At 34.2% G+C, this 18,737-nt stretch overlaps 1 pseudogene across 1 annotated transcript; it reads left to right on the top strand.

The window, feature by feature from the left end:
• The first annotated feature begins 259 nt into the window (after nt 1–259).
• Nucleotides 260–8,917, top strand: LOC308498529 (large ribosomal subunit protein eL21-like; annotated as a pseudogene). Its single transcript has 2 exons — nt 260–304; nt 8,433–8,917. The product of its transcript is annotated as a large ribosomal subunit protein eL21-like (transcript).
• Nucleotides 8,918–18,737: the final 9,820 nt, after the last annotated feature.

Genomic DNA, 18,737 nt, shown 5'->3' with positions numbered 1-18,737 from the left:
AATCCACTCTTCAAATATGTGAAATACAATCCCAGAATCCCATTTGAGAGTCAGTTCCTGGGGGCACTTCTAGTAATAATAACTGTATTATTCTTAATAGACCATAGGAAAGGAGCCAAGGGGATACTGTATTTTTGTCCCAGCAAGAAACAGATGGCATACTAAAATTAGGATAATCAGAGGAGAATTTAATAAATGGACTTTCGAAAGATGTCAGCAGGGTGTAGGGAACACTTAAGGAATAAAGAAATACCCCAGGATGACTAAGAGAAAGAGTTCTGTTACCACCCCTAGGTATGAAAGGGTAAGGAGAGGGGTGAAGCTGGAGAGAGGAAGTAGGATAAAGAGGGCTACTTGACAAGAGCTATGGCATTTGGTTAAGGGAGTCAGACAGCTCATTATAATACCTTAGAGAGGGACCAGGGTAATAAATACCTCAGCTTCTGCCTTTCTTCTCTACTGCAAGGGTTTTCCATTGGCAGAAACTGATCAGTAGCCAGAAGGCAAGAGAATCCATTGTTGTCTCCTATGACATAGATCAAAGGGAACTGGAGAAGAAACAGAAGCTGTCCAGCACAATACTGATTACTTCCAATTTCGTATCTACAGCTCTCGTCTCTCTCATAAGGGACAGACTTTTATACCCAACTGCCTGCTTGACATATTCTCTTGGATATCTACTAAATGTCTCAAATTAACATATTCCAAATGGAAGTCATGGTTTTGTCCTCCTACACTCACCTAATCCTCTCCTTCTCCTGTCTTCCCCATCTTAATAAATGTCAGTTTCCTCAGTTACTCAGTCCAAAATCTTGGGATCGTTACTGATTTCTTTATTTTCCTCACACACAATTAGTCATAAAATCTTGTCACTTTTGAGTCCAAAGTATATCCCAAATCAGAACACTTCCTATTACCTCAACCAACCACTACAACCCTATTACAAGTAATCATTATCATTCACTACTATTGTACTAACCTCTCAACTTTACTCCATAGTTCTGCTCTTGCCCTCCTACATTCTATTATTCATGATCTTTCAAAAATGTAAATCAGATCATTATTACTGTCCTGCTTAAAAGTATCTCATTAAACTTAAAAGTAAAAACTAAACTCATCATTATGGCCTAGAATGCTCTATATCTTCTGGCCCCTGTATATGTCTCTAGACTCATTTCCTAACACTGACCTTCTTACTGTTTTTAGAAAATACTCTAACCTTATCATATCAGGGTCTTTGCATTTACAGTTGCTGTTCCTTAGAATGTTTATCCCCCAGATATTCAACTGATTCTCTTATATCATTCAATTTTATCATGTTATTTCATGTCATGTCATGTCATATAATATCCCCAGAAGAACTTCTCTAATCACAAAATCTTAAGCAGCACACACCCCAACCTTCTCCTTCCACTTATTTTTTTCATTAACTGAGATTATATTATTTGTTGTTTTATTTATTCTCTATCTCCCCCACTAAAATATTAGTTCTATAAGTATAAAGAATGTATCCTTTGTTCATTTCTCTATCACTAGTGCCTAGAACAGTGTCCAATACATAATAGATGCTCAATAAATACAGTCAAACACATCATAACACTAACAGGTACAAGAAGTCCAGTCTCATAAAATGAGCACTTACTGTAAAATTAAGGAAATGACCAAGATAAGCCTGGTACCTTGCTGGTAAGGAGTTCCAGGGTCCAGGCCCCAACAGTCAATTGCATTATATCTGATTTTGTTTTACTGTGGAATATGTAATTGGGTTTTATTGTGTATTTTGAATAATGAATAAATGCATGCATAAATGGAATATCAGTTTAATGTCTTCACATAACTATTCTAAACACTGGTACTCAGTGTATCCACATATAAATTCATCATCTTCCTTCCAACCAAAAGCATGCCATATACCCTCTATGTATTTCTTACCTTGATAAAGGTACACCAATGACTCAGTCATCAAGGCTAGAAATCTTATAAACCTTAAGTTCCCCCCAATCAAGTAAATTCAATGTCAATAATATGGCTCAAACCTGTTTCTTATTTGGCGTTTTCTGTGATACTTCCCTGCTCAGGACCTCTTGCATAGTTTACTAGTAATCTTTAATTTTACCTATTGATTTTCTAATTAATCTTAAGTGTCGTTGCAGTATTTTCCTAAAATCTGCATCAATTAACTTTATGTGCCTTGGACCTTAATCATCCAGATCTTTACTACTTGCATCCTCTTCTCCTAAATCCACCGTGCACATTCTTAGCTCCATGTTGCTATATTCTTCCTCCATTTTGGAATTATGTGCTTTCCTTCTTTTCAATTTAATTTTTAATTCATCCTTCAAAGATAAATTTCAGTAGTATTACTTTATAAAGTATTCCTTAATTGCCTTCATCAGACTTAAGTGTCTTTCCTATTTGACTCCAATGCACGTTGATTATGCCTCCATTCTCTCGTGAATCATAGTTATCAATATGCCTGTCTTTGTTACTATCTTGAAATTATCTTGAAAGCCAGGATTATGTCTTATGTACTCCTTGATGTCCCCAGATTTTTAGCATAATACTAGGCAGTCTGTGTGTGTGTGTGTGTGTGCGCGCGCGCATATACATTTGTTTAAAGAAATTACAAATAAGTATTGGCAATTTTGCTTTCTGCTGTTAAGGATTATTTCTACTGACAAATTCAGAGTATTTTTGCAACTTTTTCAATTACCTCTAAAGATGAAAGACTGACTTCAAAGTTCCAAAATAGTTTCTTACCTTTTAAAATGCTTTCAAAAGTATTCATCAAAGATCTACAATAAACTCCTCAACTATATTGGCACTGATCTGAATTTTTCAGTTACTAGATTTTTTCCAGCTTTATTGAGATGTAACTGACATAGCAATGATGCTACTGTTTTCCATCAGTGTAAGATAACAGCATGTTTTCGAGATGCCATAAGCAGTTAGCTAACAAATAAGGATTCAATACACCTATAATTCATTCCAACGAGATGGCTGGGATCTTTTGAAGATACTGCAAGTAAATAATTATTCTATTTTTTTACTTCAATACTTCTTAGTATTTTTAAAAGTGAATTTAATGTTTGTGAGTAGATACTAAGCAGAGAGGACTAAAAATAATGGTTTATGCTAAGGTTACCAACTGCCTAATATTATTAGATAACTCAGTCATGACCCCATAAAACTTCTCTAATTTCCTGATATTATTGATATTTTGCAAAGGTTATGCTTTCCAGCATAATTTTGGTTAGGTCAGCAAAGCTACTCTGATGCAAGTTATAGGTGTGGAAACACCTTGGAACAGAATTCTTAAAAAAATGAACAAACAAAAACAAAAAAATGAACAAGGATATTAAGAGTCCAAGAGTTCATTTATAGGTAAAATAGATGAGCAGGTAAAGAAGAAAGAAGGAAAACAGAAGACAGAAATAACACAGAAACAGATTAAATTCTGTAGAAATGGGTTGAGAGATAGCTGTTGGTAACTTGAAAAATATTAACAAAATAGGCAGGTACCATGTAAAGAGAGAAACTACACAAAGCAAACAAATTGCAAGAAATTTAGACAATTAGAACAGAATGTCAGTTCTAGCATTGCCAGGAAAGGGCTGGAAAGGCAAATCTAACAATTTATGGAGTACCAGGAATTAAAAAGAGCATAGAGAAAAAGGACAAAATTTATTATTAGTTTTCTGAGAAGAGTGCAGACAGGATTAATATAGAGTTTTTTCCCAGGTAAGGGGCACCAGGCTAGTAACCCTGATTTTACTACCAAATAGATCTAGTGTAGGAGCGATAGAACAGGCTTCAACCCTAGAGACCTACTCTAGGAGTGGGATGATAGCTCTTTAGAGTTAAGGGAATAGTTGATGGGATGCAAATTATGATGGCTTTTTTTGTGTGTGTGATATGAAAACTATACTGGAACCACCAAACGAGATTTAAATGGAGCCAGCACTACTTAGAATCATTTTATTTTTTTAAAAATAAGATGTGAGGTATAAGTTAGAAAAATTCCCTTTGCCACATGAGGAAAAACATATAAAAACACATAACATAATGATGTTAAACATACATAAATATCATCTAGCCTATATGCTATATTTACAAAATTGCTCTTAACCATTAAAGAGCTGTGGCCAAGTCATCTAAAATAGGTCTTTCTTTTTCCCCCACTCAAGAATTTTATTACAATTGGAAGAATTTTATTACAATTTTATTACAATATTCAGGTACTCTGAATTTGGCCCCTGCAACATTTTTTCTCATATTAACAAGTGCATTTCATTATGGTTACTCTTCTTCCTTTCTAAATAAAATGTTTGTTTACGTTAATACTGACTAAATTATAGCTTGCTTTCTTTTGCTCAAGTCTGTCACTATACAACAATAAAAGGCATGCCAATTCCAATGATGTATAAAACACTGCCTTATTATTTTATATATGTAAAGAATTCTAGGATTTGAGTGTAAGCAATAGTAACGAAAATAATAATAACTGAGAGATGATTTTACATAACAAATAGCCTTCTAAAAAGTCATGTATGAAATTCAAGTTGATAATACTTGGCAAAAAACACAAGACCAATGATAATAATTTTCACTTGCATTTTTGAGAAAACATAAAGCTATTTAATATCTTATATTTTTAGGAATCAAATGAGTATTCTGTAGAAAGCTCACTTAAGAAGACAGCCTGAAAGAGAATCATGCTCTAATTGTATGTTTCTGTTGTACTCAAAGAGCTCCTTTCCATAGTCATAAAGTATTTGTGTAAGATAAGTGTACTAGTGATTGGAGAGCAAAATGATCATTTGGCTAATGACTAATTCATTCCTTACATTTGTAACTAAAACTGTAAAGAGTCATTTTGACACAGAATAGTCGATGGCAACCACATTCACAGCATAATTCACAATGCAATAGTTATTATGGCATTATTAACGGCTTCCTATATTACTTTATATTTATGCTCCACAATGCCTTCTATAGCACCATGAACAGGTAGTCATTGAGTAAATGATTTTTCAATGATGAAAATGAGCACGTGCCTGATAGGCTTTTTGCTTATTTCTCATGCAACAAAATGGATCGTTACACTAAGTGTTTCTTCTTCTAGGAACATACTTCCCCAGATATTGATATGGCTAACTCCTTTGCATCATTTGAGTGTCAATTTAAAAGTTGCTTTCTTTGGCTGTCAATCTAAGGAGTCTCCCAGATACTATTTTATTTTCATTTTAACACCTATATTAGTTTGCTAGGGCTGACATAACAAAACATAACAGACTGGGTGGCTTAAGTAACGGAAATTTTTCCTCACAGTTATAGAGGCTGGAAGTCCAAGATCAAAGTGCCAGCAGAGTTGGTTTCTTCTAAGGCCTCTCCTTGGCTTACAGATGGTCACTTTCTTGCTGCCTCTTCATAAAGTTGACCCTCTGTGCACAAGCATGGTCTAACTCTGAATGTCATAATCTCTCCTTATAAGGACACCAGTCAGGTTGGATTAGAGTCCATCCTAAAGGCCTCATTTTAACTTAACTACATCTTTAATGGCACTATCACCAAATTTTGATGTGCAATCAAATTCTAAAATATTGGCATTAGGACATCAACATGTGAACTTTGGGGGGGGCTATAACAGAACTTAAAATATACATGAAATTATATTATACATATATTTGTATTTATATTTGTATTTATCTTTATAAATATATGTATTTATAAAATACATATTACATATGTATTTATATTATATTAATATATATTCATATATTTTATATATCTATACATATCTATGTGTATATATATATTTTTTTGTTTGTTTGTTTATTGTCTTTCCTCTCTCATTAGAATGCAAGCTCCATGACATAACTATATTGCTCATTTCTGTGTCCTCGGCACTTAGATCAGAGCCTGGCACATGGTAGCTGCTCAATATGTATTTGTAGAATGAAGAAACAGATAAATAAATGATGAAAGCACTTAATTATTAAATCTTTCATATCTATACTATTATTATAATTCCAATTTGATATTCAGGAGTCATGAAAAGAGAGCATTGAGTTTTTTAATCATAAGGATGTGAAGTAGAAGTTATTTTCCACATATATCCAAGACTCTTAATTTATACTGAAAAGATGTATTGCATTTACTAATTATATCCTGGACTCAGAAAGCAGCAAAATTCTATGCTGTAACCTTCAAGATGGATGTTGTGGCAAAGATTTCAATCTGATCAAAAGGAATGATTATCCCTGGGAAGGTTGAGGCAGAAAAAACAATTATTTTTCTCTACTAATAGTAATTACCATCTCTGTGAGCTAAGAAAACTAATTCATATGGTATTTGTCTTTCTCTGTCTGACTTATTTCACTTAGCATAATGTTTTCTAGGTCCATCCATATCATTGCAAATGGTAAGATTTCATTCTTCTTTATGGCCAAGTAATACTCCATTGTACAAATGTACGTTTCTTAATCCAGTCGTCTACCGATGGGCATTTCAGTTGTTTCTATGTCTTGGCTATTGTGAATAGTATTGAAGCTGAAGCTGAATAATAATGAATGTCAACTGTAATTTTATATATATGTATATATATGTATATATAATTTTATATATATATGTATATATATATGGTCATAAGATGTGGAGTACAGTGTAGGGAATAGCGTCAATGGAATTGTAACAGCATTGTAATAGCTATATACAATGTCAGAGGGGTAGTAGATTGGCGGAGGGGGGTTACCACATTGTGAGGGGTGAAATGTCTATTACATTGATTTGTACAGCTGAAACTAATAAAAAAAAAACTAATTTGTGACTGCAACAGAGGCTACTAGTTGCTTTCTAATTATCTACTTTCCTATTCTTCTTTATTAACAGAATCCCATGTTTTAGGTGAGTACATTGGTCACCCATCTAAATGACTATATTTCTCAGCCTCATTTGTTTCTTTATTTATGGCCATTTGATTTAGCTCTGGCCAGTGAGATAGAAGGGAAGATATTCAGTGATACATTAAGAGTCTCCTTAGAAACAAAAGAGGGTTAAGTTTGAGGTGGTTGTTTTTCTTTTTCCCTTTCTTCTTTCATCTTCTTGCCTGGAAGATGGATGTGAAAGCCAGCTTCTAACAGCCACCTTGGACCACATTCTAGGAGTGGTGAAATACTATGCAGGAAGGTAAGAGCCTGCATCCTTTATGACTTCATGGATCTGCTATAGGAGCACCGGATCTTTTAGTCTTAATGAATGTTCGAGAGAATATTGTTTAAACTATTATTATTTAGGGATTTTGTGTTATTTTAACTAATATAATGATCACCACGCCTTTCAATAATAGTCATTAAAAGAATGTATAATCTGCAACTGGTTAGTGTCTATGAACCTTGTAATCCTTGCCTTGCCGGAAAGTTTATTCTTAAAGCCACCCCTTTAATGACTGTAGCATTACAGCATAGACTTTCCTAGAATTCCCAGATATATCACACTGTACAAAACCACTTTAGTTTAGAGTTTATTTATTTATTTAGTCCTTGAGGGCACTCTGATACACTCCCACAGCACCGCGAACTAAGCTTTGAAGTAGTACTTATCACAATGTATTATAACTGGCAGTTTACTTTTGTTCTTGCCTCACTACACTGTTATCTCCTAGGGACAAGAGTTCTGCTTACTGTTGTATCCCTAGCACCTTGTGCAGATCCTGGTCAAGTATTAAATGCTCATTTAATGATTAATAGGTTGGCTAATATTTTTTCTATCTATTCACCTATTTTCCTTATGTATCTACTCCAGGAGAGTGGGTTAAAGGCAGGTTTATTACAATCCCAACAGACTGAGTTGAACCTTGTTCATGATACTGTAGTGCTTTTTATACTTTTTACAGACTTTGTAGTGCATCAGCAGTGGTTCTCAAAGTGTGGTGTGTACCAACATCAGAAGCACTATAGCTCTAATTTAACTGTTTAAGAGACTAGATAAAAAGAGGATGATGAACAATGTTATATAATCATGGGGAGACCGTATGACATAGAATTTAAGAATACAAACTTTGAAATGAGAAGGCCTAAAATCAAAATTCTAGTTTTAGGGCGTAACCTCCAACGCAGGGGCGGACGTCCGCACGCTCAGGACGGAAGCGTTATTTTGTTGCTTTTGAAAGCCCTTTTCCCGGCTGTCTGGCAAAATACAAGTATCAGGTTACATTGGTCCATCGCATATTTTTCATAAGAAAGGAAAATATTCTGATGGGCTCTCCTTGTTCTCAGTTCCATTCCCTATCCCCAGAAGAGACGCTTTCGGTTGGCGTTTCTTTCAGGCACTGCGGGGCAGCCCGCAGGCACTTGAAAGGGGAGCCCTGGCTCCACCTCCTCCTTTAAGGCGGGACCATAATCCAGTAATTCGTCAAAACGACCAACACAAAGGGAAAGAGGAGAGGCACCCGCTATATGCTCTCTAGGCCTTTTATAAAACATGGAGTTGTTCCTTTGGCCACATACATGCAAATCTACAAGAAAGGTGATACTGTAGACATCAAGGGAATGGGCACTGTTCAAAAAGGAATGCCCCGCAAATGTTACCATGGCAAAACGGGAAGGGTCTACAGTGGTACCCAGCATGCAGTTGGCACTGTTGTAAACAAACAAGTTAAGGGCAAGATTCTTGCCAAGAGAATTAATGTTCCTATTGAGCATATTAAGCACGCTAAGAAGCGAGATAGCTTCCTGAAAGGGGTGAAGGAAAATGATCAGAAAAAGAAGGAAGCCAATGAGAAAGGTACCTACGTGTTCAACTGAAACGCCAGCCTGACCCACCCAGAGAAGCACACTTTGTGAGAACCAATGGAAAGGAGCCTGAGCTGCTGGAACCCGAGCTGCTGGAACACATTCCCTGTGAATTCATGGCATAAGTGTGAAAAAAGAAAGACGTCTGTAAAAACATTTCTCTTAATTGAGGAGTGTGGCGTCCCCTCCCCCAAAGAAATATTTAAAGAAAAAATAAATCTAGTTTTAGGTCTCACTATTTCAGTGAATTAATAATTCTATTTTATAGAGGTGTTAGCAGGATTAGCTGATTTAATAATTAAATCACAAATAGATATATTCTATTGTCAAAGTGTTAAGTTCTTATATATGGCACATAGAAGATGTTCAAAAATTTTCAGCCATATTCAGTATAGTTTCCTACTAGGAGTGTGACATAGAACTGAGTGTCGTATTTATTTCATCTTTCTGTCTAGTAAGGCCACTGTCTTTCTTGATTTGCTATTTTATCAATTATTTATCAGTCGTATACTCTATGAGGTCCTTGGTTAAGTGGTAAAATTTGGCAATAGGCTAATTTCCAATTTATTGATGCTAATCAATGATCCCTTATGGATTTCCCTTGTAAAATAAGTCAACAAAACACTTTGCAAAGCAGTGTGTTTTTATGCCTAACAGCTGTTTGTACCAAACAGCATTATAGAGAAATTTTGTATTTCAGACCTTAAATTTTGAACACATGCTTATGTATTAACTGTAAATTTAATATTTTTTTCTAAAAAAAAATGTTTTTCTGGAAATTAGGTATTCATTTTTACTATGAAAATAAAAATTATTCTTAATAAATTCAAGTCTACAAAAGAGCTTTCACTTTTTATTCCTCAAAGACCAAGAAAAATAGCTCTTAGTGAAGTGGCATGTTAAATCTCATCTCAAACATTGTACTGAGTGAATATCAGTCATTTAGTACTTAATCTGTTTAATATAACTCTCTCAGTGAGACCAAAAATGGAGAACTAGAAGAAAACTGCTAAATTTAGCATGACATGTGAAGAAATATCTTATATCTAATTTATACTTCCTTTTCTGCATTCATTTTATCTGTCAATGATACTGTAATTCTGTACCGTGTTTCCCCGAAAATAAGACCTAACCGGACAATCAGCTCTAATGCGTCTTTTGGAGCAAACATTACTATAAGACCTGGTCTTATTTTACTGTAATATAGGACCGTGTCTTATAATAATATAATATAGTATAATACATATAATATAAAATAATACCGGGTTTTATATTAATGTTTGCTCCAAAAGATGCATTAGAGCTGATTGTCCGGCTAGATCTTATTTTCGGGGAAACACGGTATTTGGGGAATCCAATCACTATGATGAAATATCCAAAAATTCATCTACATAACTTTTCACTAAACTTAGTAAATAAACATGAAACAGAACAATATTTTTTTTTCAAATTGCCATCATAATTACATGGGACTTACATTTGTTAAAAAAATGTAGATTGAGCTTTGTTCTAATTGGTTTACATTTAAAAATTCTTTGATCTGTGATAACAGTAATATATATTAACATGTTGCATTTTAAAGTGACACTGCCTTTCATTAATCAAGTGTCTGTACGGTTGATTAATTTGTACAAGGTTTAAATTGCTATGAAAATTTATCATTCATAGCCATGATCTCCATTTACATATATGTTAATTATGGTAAATGTAATCTTTTTCTGAATCCTCTGGGCTGCATACTAAAAAGACAAAGTGATCAGAGTGACTACTTTTCCTATTACAAAGTGAACTCTCACTGCTACTCAGTACAGTCTGCTGTAGTTGTCAAAGCTAGGCTAAAAGCATCACAGTATTTTCTGCTAAAGGCGAATCCAACCTCTAAAGATGGTATTTCCTTTTCAAGTGATTTCCTTATTTACACAAACAGAATTACTATGTTTATTTACCAAAGTATTTACTAGTATCTCCACATGCTGCCAGATTTTTCTTTACTTGGAAGCATTTTCTTGTATTAACTCTATTATTAAGAAGCATAAGTTTTTAATGTATCTGTAAAGCAGAATGACTTGAAGTTAGTATGACAAGTCTTTGTAATACAATTAAAATTACTTAATTGTTAGAAATAGAAACCTTTTAGGTTATAGCATTTTAGGACGACTTGGAAAGATTTGTATGAAAAAGGTAATACATGAAAGTCACTGTAAAAGAGAAGATTAGATTGAGCTTTAGTTTTTTGCAGAAAAATACTTGGTACTTGAAAAAACTCACTTTTGATAGTTTTTATTATTTTTTAGCTAAGTATCTAAATAGTCAAGATAAATGCAAATGTTACCATCAACGTCACTAAATTTCTACTGCATATTTTTTTCTATGGGATTTATCTTAGAGTAGTGTATGAAGCTGGAAACATAGTTAGGAAATGTGGGCTTAGCCTTACACAGCCCTACTATCGGTCTTTTCTATACATTTTTTGTAAGTTTTCCCAAAATTCAGAGCATGTTATCCAAAAATTATTTTATAATTTTTTTAAAGAAGTGCTTTCCATTTGGTCCGCCAAAGTGACCTTTTCTCTTAACAATTACTGACTTGGAAGAAATTCTAATACTTTATGAGTGAAAATGATATGGTGACTAATGCTTTACAGTGACTGTGATTGGCCTTGCTAGGCAAATATTGGAAAATGTAATTATTCCTATTAAATGTCTATAATTTTATGCTTAAATTGTTAGTATTTACATAATATATTCACTTCAAGAGAAGCCTCATTTCTTAGTCAGAACTTAATAAAATTAAAATATCCATCTTGGAAACCTTTGCAAGCCTAGCATCTCTGACTACCTGACAAGGCTATTTTTAAAGACATTTATTTGGCAATTTTCTTATAGTCAGCCTAATCACAGGAGAAACAAACTAATATGGCACGTGTTGTGATAGATGAATGTTGTACCTTTCATCTTCTGATCTCAGTTCCTGCAAAACATTTTTCAAGGAAGCATCACTTCCCTCACCACAGAAATGTATCCACCTCTGTGCTGGAAATAGCAAAAGCATAGGGCACAAGATGAGGAATATATTATCCAACTAAAATTACAGAGAAATTTTAAGTAGGCAGAATATAATTGCCCAATTTGGAAATTGGCCAGGACACAGGGTTTAACATCATCTTTACTCTTTTGAAAAGTGCCATGGGATTTTTAATAACTGTTGGTGGTCAAGACCTTGGTTTTACCCTCATCCATTAGACGACACCTCCAGCAGTGCAGTGCCCCCTCATACCATGCTGGGGCACCAGTTCAGTACTGACTCAGTGAAAATTGTGCCACCTACTGAATCATCCACAGCTCATCTTAGAGTGCCCTGGCTTTTAGATTTTCTCTGGAGAGCTGTTATGAAAGATGGGACCAACCTCAATGATGCTTAATTTATGAGATTTCAAAGTTTTAAATGGTTAAGATCTCAGAACTGAGTTTTATTTTCAATTTTCAAACAACAGATTTTTCAGGATTTTTCTATACTTACAGCCTATAATGATGGTCTTGATGATTAAACTCTACACTATACACATCTCTCCTTGGAAATGAGGGAATAAAGATAATCACACATATACCTACATAAATATGTACTTACATACATCGATACATTCAATAAAAAGCAGATCCCCTCATTTCTAACATATTTGATTCTTTCAAAATGGAAAAAGTACCACTCTTTTACTAAAAAAGAAAAAAAAGTATAACCTATATTCCACAAGACGCTTATTTTTCTCCTAGATTTTTAAGAAGCTAGGAACAAATATTTTAAAAAGAAAATGCAAACCTTGGAGGGAGTGGACTTTACTGGCCAAATAAATAAAGTGAATTTTTGTAAAAGAGAACCATTATCCTAGATTTCCAAATAAAACCTTGCCAATTTCAAAAGAATCTCAATACATCTTGACTGTTCCAATAACAACTGAAAGAGAATCAAGATTTTTAGACAAAATTCACATGTGTTTAAACATAAATGGTAAAACACTGATGCTTTCTGGCCTCTATGCTTCATTTTACTAATTTGTTCATGTTAATGTGTGTACAGTGTGTGTGTGTGTGTGTGTGTGTGTGTGTGTGTGTGTGTGTGTGTGTGTTGGGGAAAAAAAGGGCTCTTGCTATCTTTAGAAACCTTGGTCTTTGAAATGATTTTTAGAAATCCTTTTCTGGCTGCTAAAAGTATCAATATCCTGGAACTGAGAAACAGTTTCTGAAAGTGTTTCTTGAGGTGTTATTAGGTTGGTGCAAAGTAACTGCGGTTTAAAGGTGAAAAATAATTGCAAAACCCACAATTACTTTTGCACCAGCTAATGCTTCTGGAAATGACATTGAGTAAATCCTGCTGTTGGTGAGTGAGAATAGATGGTTGGAAATGGTTATAAAGACTAGATTGAGACAATATAGCTGATGCTGCAAGATAGATTCCAAAATGTGCCTGTGTTTTCACTCATTCTTACTAGTGCCAAGGATTCTCAACACACACACACACACACACACACACACACACACACACACACCGCAAACACACTCAAATACACAGTCTTCTATTCTCCTTTCCTGATCTTATCAGTTTTCAACTTTCTCTTTCACCTATTTTCCCTTTTTCCCTCTAACCTAAGGGGGCAATCCTTGCTAAACATAAAATATTTCTCAAATAAAACAGTCTACTGTATTACTTAGAATTCCCCTATTCTGCAGTGACTTGATCATTCCTTGACAGTAAATTAATAACTCAAATATTGGAAGGTTGGAGATCAGGGAAAGAGAAACTATTCCAGGCAACATAAACCTGATTTGGTGAATTGTTGCTGCTGTTGTATAGTTAACATGCCTCTCTAAGTGCTTGGTTTGCCACCAGATGGGAAAATCAATCACTTTTACTTTGTTATTATGAACATGAAAATCATAGACGATAGGTATTCTTCTATTGTTAAAAATGAAAAACTGAGACACAAAAATTATCTTACTAGGTCAAATACTCCTAGCTAATCCATGTAAGCTATGGACTATTATAGCTTTAATATAATATTCCATGTTGGCATGACCATAACTTCCTAAAAGTTGAATTAGAAACAGAAATTAACCTTTAATCTCCAATCAAATAAAACAATGCATTAGGTTGTGATTTTTTCCGTTTAAGTATTATTTTTAAAAGTATTTTACACATTTTTCCATATGTAATGTAGCTGCTTTTAATTCCATTACATTTTTTGCTTCCAATGCTATTTTCCTTTTCTCAAAAAATACTCTAAACTACTGTTTTCTTTCCTAGTGCTCTCCTCCTTGCTCTATTCCCAACTTCTAAGTATACTTCCTAAAGAAGATAACTTTGTCTAAAAGTAATAGAGAGAGAGAGAGAGAGAGAGAGAGAGAGAGAGAGAGAGAGAGAGAAGAAAGAGGAGGAGGAGGAGGAGGAGGAGGAGGAGGAGGAGGAGGAGGAGGAGGAGAAGGAGAAGGAGAAGGAAAAGGAGAAAGAGAAAGGAAGGAAGGAAGGGAGGGAGGGAGGGAAAAGAAGGAAGAGAAAAATGCAATTATTCTTGGAAACAATCATCTTAATTGTAATCTGTCAATATTTCAGTTAACAAACACTGGGGTCTATTTCTATCAATGATTATTGCATATGTGAAGGTATTTAGAAGGTATTTAGAAGGTATTTAGAAAGAAGGTATTTATTTTTCTAATCTTTTACAGATAAGGCTACTTCCTGAGAATAAGTAAAAAATATATTTTATATTTTTTATTTTATATATATAATATATATACTATATACTATATAATATATATATTGAGCATCTAGGATGGCTATATACCCGGTTTCCCCCAAAATAAGACCTATCTGGACAATCAGCTCTAATGCGTCTTTTGGAGCAAAAATTAATATAAGGCCCGGTCTTATTTTACTATAATATAACACTGGGTCTTTAACATACTATAACATTATAATATAATATAATATAATATAATATAATATAATATAAATATAATATTACATATATAATAAATATGTAATATAATAAATACGTAATATAATATATATAATATAAAATAATACCGGATCTTATATTAATTTTTGCTCCAAAAGATGCATTAGAGCTGATTGTCCAGCTAGGCCTTATTTTCGGGGAAACCGGGTATATAGCCATCCTGGATGCTCAATTTGCCACATCTCCCACTGTTCACTGAAATTTGCATTTCTGAAATATATTTTCAGACATCCCACTGTTCACTGAAATTTGCATTTCTGAATTATATTTTTCTCCTGTTAATGCATTAATTCTTTGTCAATGTACTTCAAACAAATAATTGTAATATATGGTTGATTTTTTTTTCATATGGTTGATTTTGATAGTCATTACCTCAACCACTTCCTCTTAGATTAAAAAATGAGTCTATGTTACAGAGAAAAGAACATATGATTTTCTACATCCCTTGTGTACCAAGTATTTTCCTCAGTAAAATTCTCATAGTCTTAGAATTTCATCAAAATTTAATAGGAATTCTTAATAAGATGTGACAGATTAAATATAGTGTTCAAGTTAAATGTTGAAAATACACATTCGTCATTTAAGCTGTATTAAAGGTGTCATAAATGATTTGTTTTTGAAGTGAAAACACATGAAAAATATCAAATATCAAATTAATAAATTCCTACATATAGTGGATTGGCCCTCCCAAAAGTCGTATCTACATGAAATTCCTAGAAACTATAAATGTTCTCTTATTTGGAGAAGGGGTCCTCACAGATGAAACCACGTAAGGATCTTTAGACGAGGAGATCATCCTGGAGCACCTAGGTGGGCGCTAAATCTAGTGACAAGTGGCCTTAAAAGAGTCACACGGAGGAGAGACACAAGACAGAAGAGGAAGAGGAGAAAAGACAAAGAAGTAGAGATTAGAGTGGTATGGGTATAAATTTAGGAATGCCAAGGATTGTAAGTAGCCAAAAAATGGCATAGAATGGATTCTCTTCCAAGAGCCTCTGGAAGAACATGGCTAACATGTTCTTGATTTCAGGTTCTAGCCTCTAGAACTGACAGAGAATAAATTTCTGTTGTTTTAAATCACCCAATTTGTGGTACTTGGTCAGGCCAGCCTCAGGAAATGAGCACACTATATAATCTGTATTGAAGTACACAATTGTGCTAAAGGTGATAGTGGCATAAGGGAAAAAAACAAACAAAAATTAACTAATAAAATTATTAAATAGATGAGTGACAGTATGAAGAAATAATTTCATGCATATAATAAAATGTTATTGGAGTCCAGTGGATGAAGTGATCTAAATTTCCCACTAGAGCTAACATCCAACCATAAGAGCTAATAATGTACTCCTACTTTCCTTAAAGTACAGGGGTGAAGCATGTAATAAAATTTGATAAATTTGGCCCACATCATCCCAAAGGCTCTAAGGTAAAAAAAAGATGACATGTACCAATAATGAAAAAACCCACAAAAACTCATGTGTTTGGAATGTGGTATGAGAGAAATGGAAAGCCTAGAAAAGAGGCCTAACAGATGGCCAAAAACCAAACCACGCAGGTCTAAGTTTCTGAAGAGATAAGAGTGATCTATACTATAATAAGTTAGTGAAGTAGTAAGCTATCATGGGACACAGTCCCTATTTTGTTGATTTTTATATCCTCAAATCCTAACAATGTTCCTGGGACACTGTTATATAGTCTGAACGGGCAAATTTATTTTATAAATAAGATTTCTGTATGTTTACTTGACAACAATCTATTTTTGAGCATCCTCAAAAACCTGCTTGGTGATGGTTTTTTCCACTACATAGCAAGCTACTTAAGAACCTTTTACTATTATATCCTAGTAAGTAGTAGTAAATGCTGAAAAAATAATGTTGAATGAAAAAATGAAACTCCCAATTATTTTTCAGTGAAATAGTGGGTCCTCTTTTGGTAGTAATTAGAAGGGGATCAGAGACTACATAAGGGTCTGGGCTACATCATATACAACTGGTATAGTTAGTATTGGCTTTAGTTGGTATGCCATAGCATACCAACTATCTTATTCTTTATAAAGTATCTTTGGCTATAAGGATAGATTTTCCTTGGCCTGCTCTTTTTACTAACCCTCATACCTTTACCAAGATTAGGATATCTGTTACCGCTATCCCTAATTATGATATGAAAATTTCTTATAATTGACAAACTAATTAAACTACAAATACTCCCTCAAGGCATTATGCCAGGCAATACTTTGTTAGTCTAATTCTAGAAACCGTATGTTTACCAATGAGATAAACAAATTTTAATGTAATATTTTATTTATACTTTTCATTAAAACTTTCAATTTGTTAAATTAACTGTTTTATAATAATGCCATTACATAAAAATCAGAATCCTAGAGCACGACCACAATTTTTCTCTCTCTCTCTCTCTCTCTCTCTCTCTCTCTCTCTCTCTCTCTCTCTCTCTTTTTCTGTCTCTGAAAGGAAATCAGTTTCTTATAAATACAAAGTTATAGAATTCACAGACAGGATTGTTATGTTTGAAATTCAGTAACATTTAGACACCAAAATAATTTTTTACATTTATATTAGTTATTGAGGCTCATTTCAGTTGCAAACTGATTCAGTCTCATTAGTTTAAAAAAATAGGAAAGTAAGTATACAATTGGAAGGGATAGATGAATGTATATGCATAGACAAATGAATGCTTAGAGAAGTAAAATACTTCACAGAACTTCAGTTTTCAACATTACAGCATAAAACAATCCTTCCCCAACTCCCAGAAAATCCTATACTTTTGGAGACAAAATACTTAATAGGATTAAAAATTTTCATACAAGAGTATCATGTATTTATTCCTATATATCTTGAGAGTTAAATTCAAGCTTATGCTCAACTTTTAAGACAACAATAGTGTAAATTCTAGGGTGGAACAAAAGAAGGGGAAAAAAATCCAAGTTCCCAGCCATAGTTAGGAAAACAAGGAAAGATAGGAGAATGAGGGAATCAAAGGAAAAAGAATGAAGATTCAAGGATGGGTAAATCTCCTCTTTACTGAGCTTTTCAAAAGGTTTGTGATAACCAGCTTTTGTGTAAATGGATTTGATGGCTCTGGGCTGAAGGTGACTGACAGCTGAATCTAGGCCCCCTCTAGAGTGTCACCCTGGGGATTGTCATTGTTGCAGACTGTTTCTTTAGACTGACCCAGAAGAATCATTATCTCAAGGGGATTCTAACAACAGCCACCCGTGAGCAGCCTAGGAGCTAGAAGTAAGCAACTTAGCCTCTCTCTTGAGCAGTAATTACAATCGTAAGGCGAACAAAGGGTGTTACTGAGTTGAGCTTAAGTCTTTCTCCAATCCCCAATTAAAAAAAAAAAAAATTCAAGTACCAAAGATTTTTCTCGAGTGAAAATATCTGAGAAACCCTTCATCCTTTGTTATTTGCAAAATTAAGCAGACTTCTGGGTCCTTCTCAGGAAGTGCTTAACTGAAGCTGGCAGACAGTGTTTCCTGGAAAATAAGACCGGGTCTTATATTACGTTTTGCTCTAAAAGACTCATTAGGGCTTATGTTCAGGGGATGTCATCCTGAAAAATCATGCTAGGGCTTATTTTCTGGGAAACATGGTACTAGGTAAACACTTCAGTCTTTCTTCTTTAGTAAAGCTAATGTGTTTCCTTTGGGACTGTTAGTAGTCAACTAAAATCTGGGTGTATTGCTTTAATATCATAGTAAACAAATCCATGCCATACCACACTGTACTGTCACAATGGCACGTTAACAGAGGTATGCACCCATCTAATTATAATAGAGTTCTGCCCCCAAACCCTGTACTGCCATTCTCCATGAGCCAGCACAACGGAGCTGACTCACAAACGTACCACGATGGCGGCCTAGAAAGTAGGCAGTCATTTCTCTTTCCTCTAAACCTGGAAAAAGGCTCCACATA

This window comes from Rhinolophus hipposideros (assembly GCF_964194185.1).
Source record: "Rhinolophus hipposideros genome assembly, chromosome: 6".
NCBI classification, from domain to species: domain Eukaryota; kingdom Metazoa; phylum Chordata; class Mammalia; order Chiroptera; family Rhinolophidae; genus Rhinolophus; species Rhinolophus hipposideros.
Note: the sequence above shows the minus strand (reverse complement) of the source record. Positions and strands in the feature narration are given on the sequence as shown.